Raw genomic sequence first — 11460 nt, forward strand, 5'->3', positions numbered from 1 at the left:
CAAATAGCCTGTTATACTGATGTTTATCTTGGGGTCAAAGTGTAAGAGCGCAGGAGTATGTAAGCTATTCTGGACACAGTCTCCCTGTTCTCTGATTGGCTCCCCTACCTTCCCTCACTAGCTGTCCACAGCTCTGCAAATGCACTTTTGGGGATTTAAGGGCTGAACCATGAGGGAGCAAGAGAGAGATGTAGAAAGAGATGAAACCATATGCCTGTCCTGCCAATAAAGCTGTGACTTTCTCCATTTCCACTGGCTTGACTTCTCGTTTATATGAACACGTGGGATGGGTCCAGAAAAGTGCACTGAAGGACTGGGAGAGGTAATATGCAGCTAGAAATCATAGGATTGTGACAAGTTGCAACAGACCTGGAAAATAGATCCAGGAGGGATAATTTAAAAATTATTGGTCTGCCTGAAAGCCATGATCAAAAAAAAAGAACCTAGAAATCATCCTTCAAGAAATTCTGAAGGAAAATTTCCCTGATGTTTTAGAACCAGAGTGCAAAAAAAAAGGTTGAAAGAATGCACCAATCACATCCTTAAGAAGAACCCCAAAAGAAAATTCCTAGGAATATTATAGGCAGATTCTAGAGTTCCCAGATGAATGAGAAAATATTACAAGCAGCCAGGAAGAAACAATTTGAATATTGTGGAAATACAATCAGGATAACACAGAAACTGGCAGCTTCTACACTGAGGGATTGAAGGGCTTGGAATATGATATTCTGGAGGTCAAAGGAGTTGGGATTAAAACCAAGAACCACCTACCCAGCAAAACTGAGTATCATGTTTCAGGGGAAAATATGGTCATTCAATGGAATAGAGGACTTTCAAAATATTCTTGCTGAAAAAAATTAGAGTTGAATAGAAAATTTGACATTCAGATAAAAGAAGCAAGAGAAGCATGAGGAGGTAAATAGGAAAAATTAACGTCTATATCAAAGTTTCAGGTTATAAAATGAATCCACTATAAAACCACATCAGTATTTCTATATACTACAAATAAAACCTAGTAGTAATGAATAGAAAGTGAAATTCTATTCAAAATAAATGCACACAATGTAAAATACTGCTGAGTCTATGTGCCAAGACAAATACAGTTATTATATGATCAAAATTGCAAACACTTCTCATACAAATAAAGACAGATTTAACCCATTTGAGAAATATTAATTACTCTGGCATAAGTTGAGCCAATACAATGAAAATGACAATTCTACTTATATTAAATTAGTTTTTTAGTGCCATATCTAAGTCAAACTACCAAATATCATTTTATAAAGTTAACAGTATAATTAAAAAATTTCACCTGGAACAAAAGATCAATAATGTCAAGGAAATCAAAGGAAAAAAATCTTAAGGAAGGTGCCCTTAAGAAGATTTCAAACTATATTGCAAAGTGTTAATCATCAAAACAATCTAGCATGCCTAAAGAATAGACTGGTTCATCAGGGGAATAAATTGAGTATACAACACAATTCAGTGAATGATTAAACTAATATATCTCAATAAACCTAAAAATTCAAGATTTGGGTGCAATAACTCTCATTTGATAAGAAATTGTTGGGAAAACTAGAAAACAGTATGGCAGAAGCTAGGCATATTCCAACACCTTACATTTTATAGTGAGATAAATTCACAATTGGTACATTATCTAGACAGGAAAGGTGAGATTAAGCAAATTAGGGAAGTGTGGAAAAATTTAGCTATCAGATATATCAATAAGGGAAGCATTTATGATGAAACAAGAGATGTATGGGAAGCAAACTACATAATTTTAATTACATGATTTAAAAAAATGATTTTGCACAAAGAAAAGAAATACAGCCAAAATTAGAAGGAAAATAGGAAACTAGGGGAAATGTTTACATAAATTTTCTCTGGTAAAGACCTCACTTTTCAAAAAGGTAGGAAACTGAAGCAAATATTTAAAAAGAGTTATTCCACACTTGATATATGGTCAAAAGATATGGATAGGCAGTGTTGAGAAGTAGAAATCAAAGCTATCTATAGTCACATGAAAAAATACTTTAAATCACTACTAATTAGAGAAATACAATTTAAAACAACTCTGAGATACTGTCTCAGAATTATCAGATTGAATAATATGACCAAAAAAAAAAAGAAATTGAAAACAAGCTGAAAGGGATGTGGGAAAATGTAGACACATTCATTGTTGATGGAATTGTGAATTAGTCCAGCCAATGTGGAGAACAAGTTAAAAAAATGCCCAACTGTTTGAACTGTGACTCTTTGATCCAGGAATACTGCTACTAATACTAGGTCTGTATCCCAAAGAGATCAAAGAAAAAGGAAAAGGACTGTGTGTGTGTGTGTGTGTGTGTGTGTGTGTGTGTGTGTGTGTTTAGAGTATCTTTTTTTTTTTCTGGTGGCAGTGATTTGGAACCTGAGGGAATTTCTATAAATTGGGGAATGCCTAAAAAATTGTGGTATATGATTGTTATGGAATACTATTTTACTACAAGCAATGATGAGCAGGATGGCCTGGGAGGTGGGTGGGGTGAGGGTGGAGACTACAAAGACTTATATGAATTCATACAATGTGATGTAACCACAAACAAGAGAAAAATGTATACAGTAACAACAATATTGTAAGGATTATCAATTGTGAAAGACTTAGATAATCAGATAAAGACAATGATCCAAGACAATTCCCAAGGACTCATGGTAAAAAAAAAATATATATATATATATATATAATTCACCTCCAGTGAGAGAACTGATGAACTCTTAATGAAGATTGAAGCAAATATATGTGTGTGTATATACAAATTTTGTTTGTGTTTTCTTTTGCAGCATGTCCAGGATGGAAATATATTTTTCATGACTTCTCATATATAATTGTAATAGGATGCCTTGCCTTTTCATAGAAAGTAGAGGGGCCAAAAGGAGGGAGAGAATTTGGTACTCAAAATGTTTTAAATGATCGTTAAAATAACTTTGCATGTAATTAAAATATTTAACAAAGCAAATGAAAATAATTAAAGTAATAATTTTATGATAATTAAAAAAAGCTATTATTGTTATTGAATAAATTGGTCTTCTAAGTCTCTTCACTTTGCATAACATCGCCCAAGGTTTTGTACTAAAACCATCTCCTTCATTATTTCTTAAAGACCTATGTTATTATTTTTATAATTATTTTTAATTTCATTGAGGTATATATCTAATAATAGGATCCTAGAGATGATAGAGAACACTGGAGAATACTGAATAGAGGAAAAATATATTCAAGCCTTTGTCTCAGGAAAATCAATTTGATGAAGGAGGGGGAAGTAACGAAGAGTGGATTAGATTGGGTTAAATTTCAGCAATTATATCATAATCTGGCTATTACTGAAGACCTACACCAGACTGCTGGCAGTATAGTTTATTTAAAAAAAAAAAGAAAACATTTTTCTACATCTACTGAAATAATCATATGATTATTGTTGTTTTGCTGTTAATAGCCAAATATATTCATAATTTTTCTAATTTGTAACTATCTCTGTGATATTTCTCTATTCTCCTTTCTAATAATTAATTTTTCTATCAATATTCATTAGAGAAATTGACCTATAATTTTCTTTCTATCTTTTTTTGTTTAGGAATTTATGAGGACATTTTTATTATTATTTTTAAAAGGTTAATTTGGATCAAAATAAATTGTTCTTTACATTTTCAATAGATTCCTCTTATAAATCGTTCTGATCCCTTTTTTTCCCCTTTGTACTTACATTCATGGCCTTTACATGTCTTTTTTTTTTGGTTAAGCAACCAGGATTAAGTAACTTGCTCAAGGTTACACAGCCAGTTATTTCTGGGTGTGGTGCTAAGTATCTGAGCTCAGATTTGATTTCCCAGGTCATCCTGACACTGCAGCCGGTGCTCTTACTAGCTGCCCTACTTACCTGGCTGCCCCTACATGTATTTTTCTAATATTTAAATAATTTATTTCCTGTTCTCTTAATCTGATATGGCCAAATTTTTGAAGGTGCCATGAATAGATGAGAAAGATGTATATGCTTTTCTATTCCCATTCAGTATTCTCCAATAATTCTATACTATCTAATTTTTATAAAATCCTATTCAGTTCCTTCATTTGTGTTTTGTTGTTGGTGTGTATTTTTTAGTTGATTTATCTAAATCTGAGTGAAGGCAAACTTAGGTCTCACACTATTATATATTTACTGTCTCTTTTATTTGTAAATCTTTTAACGAGAATTTAGATACTCTGTCATTTAGCACATACTGATAGTATTTCATTACATATGGTACAATTTTGCAAAATGTACTCTCCTGTTGTTTTTCTAAATTAGTTTTATTTTTTTTCTATTACTTTGTCTAAAATCTTGATTCCTTAATTTGCCTTTTTTACTTCAGTTGAAGTAATTTTCTCAGATCCTTTATTTTTAAATCTGTATTCATCTTTACATTTCAAATGTCTCTTGTACACAACATATTGTTTGAATTTTGATTTCTAATCTAATTTTTTTTTATTTTTACCTTTTATAGGTGAGTTCCTCCCATTCACAATTCTGATGACTAATTCCATATTTCCTCAATCCCATTTTCTTGTACTTCTCAATATATGTTTTCTGCCTCTTCTTTAACCCAGTTTATTTTGTTCCTGACTAATATCTCTTTTGATCAACCATCCCTCTTATCCCTCACTTTACCCTTAACAATTTTCCTTCGATTTCTCTATTACATAAGATCTATTTCTATACCCAATTGTATGTCTATGTATTCTTCTTTTCTTGGATAAGTTTACATGAAAATAACTTTCAAGTCTTTGTCATTCTCTCTCCACTGCCTCTTTATTGACTTCTGCTTGCATTACTCCATTTTTTCTGAGAATATTCAACCCCATTCTCTTTTTCCCACTATCACAGTATGTTTCTCTTTCCCACCCTTTCCACACTTCTTTTGAGATAATCAAACCATAACAATCTCACTCTTAAGTACTCTAACTAGATTCCCTTTATGACTTTTATGTTCTGATAAAATACGTATGTCTTTTCCCCATATAACTATGTAAATAGGTTACCCTCCATTATGGCATATTATTGCATACTTGTGTTTACCTTTTTAAGTTTTTCTTAATTTATATTTGTATAGCAAATGTTTTTGCTTTTGTCTTTTTATTAGCAATGCTTAAAAGTTCTTGATTTTAAAAAATAGGGGCAGCTAGGTGGCACAGTAAATAGAACCCCCACCCTGGAGTCAGGAGGACACAAGTTCAAATCAGACCTCAGACACTTGACACTTAACAAGATGTGTGACCTTGGGCAAGTCACTTAACGACAATTGCTTTGCCTTCCCCCTCCAAAAAAAAGTTCTTTATTTCATTAAAGATCAATTTCCTCCAATTGGATTATACTCATTTAGTTCTGGTTTAGTTAGTCTTGGTTTTAAGCCTACATCCTTTTCCTTTTGGAACATCATATTCAAAGCTCTCCACTCCTTTACAATTGTGCTGCTATATCTCTTATTTTCTTACTATGGCTTGAAGGTACATGATTTCTTTCTTTCTGGTAGATAGATAGATAGATAGATAGATAGATAGATAGATAGATAGATAGATAGATAGATAGATAGAGATAGAGATATAGAGATATCTAAGTTAACTTGAAGGAATTTCTAGATTTTGGCAATGCAATTTCTGGGAGTTTCTTTTAGGATTTCTTCCAAGTGGTCTAGTGGGTTAGTTTAATTTCTAAATTGTTGGGTACTAATCTTTATTTTCTCATAAGAATTCACTCTGGGGCATTTTCAAGTTCTTTCTAGAGAAAGTGTGGTGGAAGAACTAGACTATTTCTTTCCGTTCTTCAGTCATCTTGACTGCCTTATTTCAACTATCTTCTTTATCTTCTCAGTTGCAAACAGTCTAGTTTCATGATAATTTTATCTTTCTCTGTTGCAGCTTGATGGTTTGATCATACATAGGTATTAATTTGGAAATAATGTCTTTAATTGTACTCTTATTTTGTTATTTGCCAAAATATAAATATTTTTGTGACATTATCCAGTGCTTACTGCTTCTAGTATTTCTCAAAACTCATGTCAAATGAATCATGATAAATAAGTATAAGGCAGCATTTCTTTCTCAGGACCCAAGTTTTCCGACATATTTTAATGATTCTGTCTTATGCTTCCCTTCCATTACACTGCAAGTTCCTTGAAAGCAATGGCCATGTTCTGTCTAATCTCACTCTCTTACTCATAACTTAGCACAATTTTAAGGGTTTAAAAAATATTTGTTATAACTTCTACCTCTATGGAACTCCATGAATTTCCATGATACAACCCCAAGATTATGTTCCCTGCATTGTCCTTCTCAGCAAATGGAAACCATTAAACTATATAGTGCCCTGAAAACATGGTGCAGCTGACAGAGCACTATAATAGGCACCCAAAATCTTGTAGTCTAGTGCCAGTTCTTCCATTAATATATAAACTTGAATATTTAATATGTTTAGCTCAACTTTTCCTCATCTATAAAATGACAATGAAGAAAATTTCAACATATTCACAAACTTATTGAGAGGAAGTGCTTTGTAAAATTAAAAAAAAAAACACTTTAAAGGTGTTACCACTTTTTAAATGTTGCTTTCACATTCGACTTTTTACTCACCCAATATTTATCTTCAAGCATTAGTTACTAATGCCATTAACAGCTTGAAAAATAAATTCAGTTTTAAAGCTAATCAAATCCATATTTCAATAATTTCCAGTCATATTCCTTAATAGCTGATAAGAATCATTTCAACCATATGTTAAAAATATGTATTTTATTAAACAAGAACAATTCTGTAAGGACCAAAAGAGGACATATGCGAAGAAGTCTACTTTAACATATGCCTTCTAGATTTAAAAAACTTATTCTATCACCTTCATTTTGAATGTTTAAAGCAGACATAATAGTTAACTGGATTACAAAATCATGAAGGTCCTCGCCATTCACATTCTGAATAATCAACAACAAACTTCTTGGGGTCTCAGTTTCCTCATGCATAAATGAAATTATTATGTAAATTTATCTTTGAGGTCCTTTCTGATTTCAATTTTGAGAATTAGAATGACTCTGGGACATTATTTAGTTGGTGTGGTCAGAGGGCTAGACTTAAATAAACCAAGCATGTATCCAATATTCTTCATAAATTACAAGAAATACAAATTGGTCCCTTGTGATCCATTGCATTGAATAAAAGCCATGCAGTAGGATGACAATTCAGGGAATGAGTTAACTCCTTCTTCCCCTGAAGATACGCAGCATGAAAAGGTCACTGAATTCTTTGTTAGTAAGACCTATGCTCAAATCCTTCTCCACATATTCCTTAGATATGTTGCCTTGTGTAAGTCACTTAATTTCCATGTACCTCAGTACCCTAATCTCTAAAATAAGAGCATATAACTCAATGGCCTTCCAGTTCTATATTTATGATCATATGATTTGGCATTAAAATTGCTATAGACCTTTTTGTGTCTTGAGAAGTATTGATCTGAATAATAGATATCTGAAGAAATAGAATATATATTATTTCAGTGCCTGCCTGTCTTTTGGCATTGCCCCTGTACTTGCTTTCAGCACCTAATACTGTTTTAGGGTCTTCATTAAAGAGTGATTAAAACTTTAGTTCTCATTAGTTTTGTCAGTTGTAATGATAAAAATAAGCTTTAATATTTCCCCCCTGTGCCTTATCTATGTTCGTGTGAGAACCTCAGAGATTTCACAATTTCTTTGGATTATACTAATGGAATAGCAAAATGAGTTGTCAGTACTGTCAAAATTATAGGATAAAAACATAATGATAGAGATCTATACATCAAATGTTGGTTTACAAATGAAACACAATAAGTTCAATGTAAAATCTGCTTTTCAGTTAGTATCTTTAAACAGTTGGTCTTTGGCACCATAATATTTGTGAATTGCTGATGTGAACCCCTTCACTTCCATGTAGACCAATTCTCTCCATGGTGTTTTATGAAAGGGATATTGAGTCCTTGGTTGTAAAGAGGGAAATCTAATTTAAGCTTGATAAATTGTTTGTCACTCTGACTCACTGTAGATAGTCACAGTGTCTGACTTCTCCTGAACCTACAAGATTGAGCTAAGCATTAGTGACTTTAAAGGTCAAGCATAATATAAGGGCATAGAGACCCAAATGCTTTCTGAACACTAAAGGAGTTACAGGAGACTGAAAATTCATTATGTACCATTAAGTCATACTCAATGACTCCAAAGAAGTGATTGATTAAGGAATATCACAGTGAAATGCTAACATTCAAGGAGCATCCTAAAGCAGTGACTTTTGGAGAAATATATTAGCTGTGATTGCTTGATTCTGTATTCCACACTTTCATTCAGATTTACAACTACTTTTCTCTTCTTTTTCTACTTCTTACATTCATGGACTGCCTGAAAGGAAAATGAAATTATCTTCCAAGTTGTATGTACCTACAGATAAGTATATGTTCCCTGTTTTGCATAGCTAAACTTAAATATGTATTATAAAGGAATGATAATAACCCTAAAGAAAATCCACAATTCAATAGCATGGGTCGGGGGAGTCCTTAAAACTGTCAGAAGAATGGGACCAATCCTTGCTATTAAATTGCTAAAGAGGTACTAATCAGATTCATAGTACTTTCTAAGGCAGGAGTTCTTAGTTTCTTTTTTTCTTTAATTAAGGACCCCTTTGGAAATCTACTGACGCCTATGGACCCTTTCTCAAAATGTTTTCAAGCATATTATAGATAGTATTATGAAGTAATTCAAAGGTTAGTCAAAATAGTCAAAATAAATTTTTTCCAAATTCAAGTTTGCAGATTCCCTGAAATCTATCTCTGGGTACATGAACAGTCCAGAAACAGCAGGTTACTCCTGATCAAAGGTTAATCAAACACCAAAGAAACAGTGAAATTAGGAGATAGTTCAACTTGCATTAACATACTTGGGCTGCATGCAGAATATGGTGTCAAGGAAACAAAAAACAACAACAACCACAAGAAAACATTTCATAAGAGTAAATCAGTATTTTGGAGTCGTTGCCAAAACCAATTGTTAAATTCAGAGTAAATATTTATTCCTTGGGGAAAAAGCAAATGCCAGAAATGAGGACTGACCTGATAGTTTTTTGGTTTTTGTTTGATTGTCTACACTTAAGAAAGTAACATTGAAAATGGTAAAACATGTAGAGTTTTTAAAAAATCTTTCATAAATATAGTTGTTAAACCTTTACCAATAAACTCCTAAAATTAGGTGAATAGTATAATGGCTAACCTAAATTCTTTAGTGGTTATCTTAGTCTGGAAAAGGCCTTTCACTAAAGTAACAGTGGACTAGAGGCCCTGACCTCTTCCAGATTCAAACTTGTTGATGAACACTGCTAGCAAAACTCCCAACTTACAGTACCAAAGAACCTTTTCACTCAGATGTAGGTTGTATATCATTGCTCTTTCTACTGGTTCCTAAATTTCTGCTGGTTCCTGAGCTCATATTGTCTCCCACTTCTGGTACCGATTCTCATGGATCCTCTGATACAACTGGCTCATACTACCAATGCTAACTGCTCTTGTAAGTATGAGTAACTTCTCATTTGCATCTGGAATCATCTTTGTTCTTTCTATTCAGTATACCCCTCCCCACCAAGAAATGTGACTGAGCATTCTGGACTGTGGATTTTCATCAGAATTGATGTCCTCCTGTTGTCTTATGTCTGATCCAGGACTTCTGATACTGTGGTTTTCTCAGGTGTAAACATTAAGTGACTGAAGCAATTTGGAGATATTGTTTTTTGTTTGTTTGTTTGTTTTCCCCCCCCTGAGGAAGTGGAACACATTTAAATATATGCCCACCAGTCTGGAAAGATAAGAGAAAGTTCAGGTAGTGTTGGGTAATATGAACACTAAGCAGAACCTTCTTGTGAGTAATCTAAGGAAGAAGAAGAAAGAGAAGAAGGAGGAGGAGGAGGACTAGGAGGAGGCATTAGCAGGGTAAACAATTACTTACTACTCATTTCAAGTCTGGATCTGGGATATGACTCAACAATGTGTAGCAGCAAGCACCCCAGTGTCCCCAAGGTGCCTGCTCACACAGGTTCTTGGATCTGCTTTTGTTAAAGGAAAGCAACTCAAAATGGGTTAACAAGCTTACTTTAATCAGTCAGACATATATCGTTTACCTTGTTCAGAGGAAAAAGGTCAGCACCCCAAACTTCAAAATATACAGACAGAATTATCAAGACATTAATATTACATCCATATCCAGTCAACATCTGGGTTTCCACATCTGGGTTTTTCAAAGCCCGGGGACTCTCAACAATGGCTTCCCAGAATTCAGATCAAATCACAGAACACTTCTCAAAGTGAGTCCCAAAACAAAGCTACACACCAGGGCTTATATAGCCTTCTCCTGGCTCAGAGAATGTAACAACCTTATTGACTCACTGGCCAATCAAGAAGTATCAACTGAAAAACAAGCCTCCCACCCCAGGCTCCAGGTGCACTTTAGCCTAGGGGCAGGGAAGATCTTTAAGTTTGCATTTCCATTACACAATGTCAGCAAGAGGCTCAGTGACTGTGCTGACTACTTTATTTGACCCTTCTCTCATTATAGGAATGGGAACTATGCTTTGGAGACTTTGTTTTCCAGCCACAGCTGGTCAGCATATTTTCGTAACATCATCACTCCCCCACCCCCCAAGTTCTGTTGTTACTAAGGTTTTGAATAACCCTAGTTTTAGTGCATAGGCCTTAAAAACTAATAGACTTGACTGTAGTTTCTGGATAAGTAGGGACAATTTATTGTCATTTTTTCCTTATGTTAGCTACCTAATTTTTCTAGGTCTATTGACAATTGGTTTGGAATAATCCTCCTTTACTATACTTATGCTCCATGACAACTACTTTTAGCATCAATTGACCTAAGCCCATTGTTTTACATAGGACCTCACCCCCTAATCTTTGAGAATTTCCTCATGTGTACCCATAAGTGTATATGTCATAGGGTTCCAGACTGCCTCATACAGCTACCTATATACTTGGGGATCTGAATCACTCCTTTTCCCACATCAACAATAAAGATAACCATGATATCATTCCAGTCTAATCCTGACAACTAATTTTTGATGTGGGCCAGATTTGATTTGGGTAGATCTAGTGGTTAAGGCTCAAGGTTTAAATGAAATGAAATACTCATGATCATATAACATTGAACAGAAAAAAACAATTTAGTTAATATTGGAATAGAAATGATATTCTGCAGCATATGACATTGATTGAGTTAGACACAGCTCCTTGAATCTCTCTATATGGAAATGTATATGGTCAGAAATCTATGATGACATGCATGACAGTGAGACATCCATCAAGTACAAAGGGATCTTGCTCCTAATAAACATGAATTTTTATGCCTTTAGGTGATCAGAAATCTGCATCAATAGTTTAGCCCCC

This window comes from Petaurus breviceps, unplaced genomic scaffold (genome assembly GCF_028583685.1).
Source record: "Petaurus breviceps papuanus isolate PSGF00001 unplaced genomic scaffold, PetGlider_PUasm1.0 184, whole genome shotgun sequence".
NCBI classification, from domain to species: domain Eukaryota; kingdom Metazoa; phylum Chordata; class Mammalia; order Diprotodontia; family Petauridae; genus Petaurus; species Petaurus breviceps.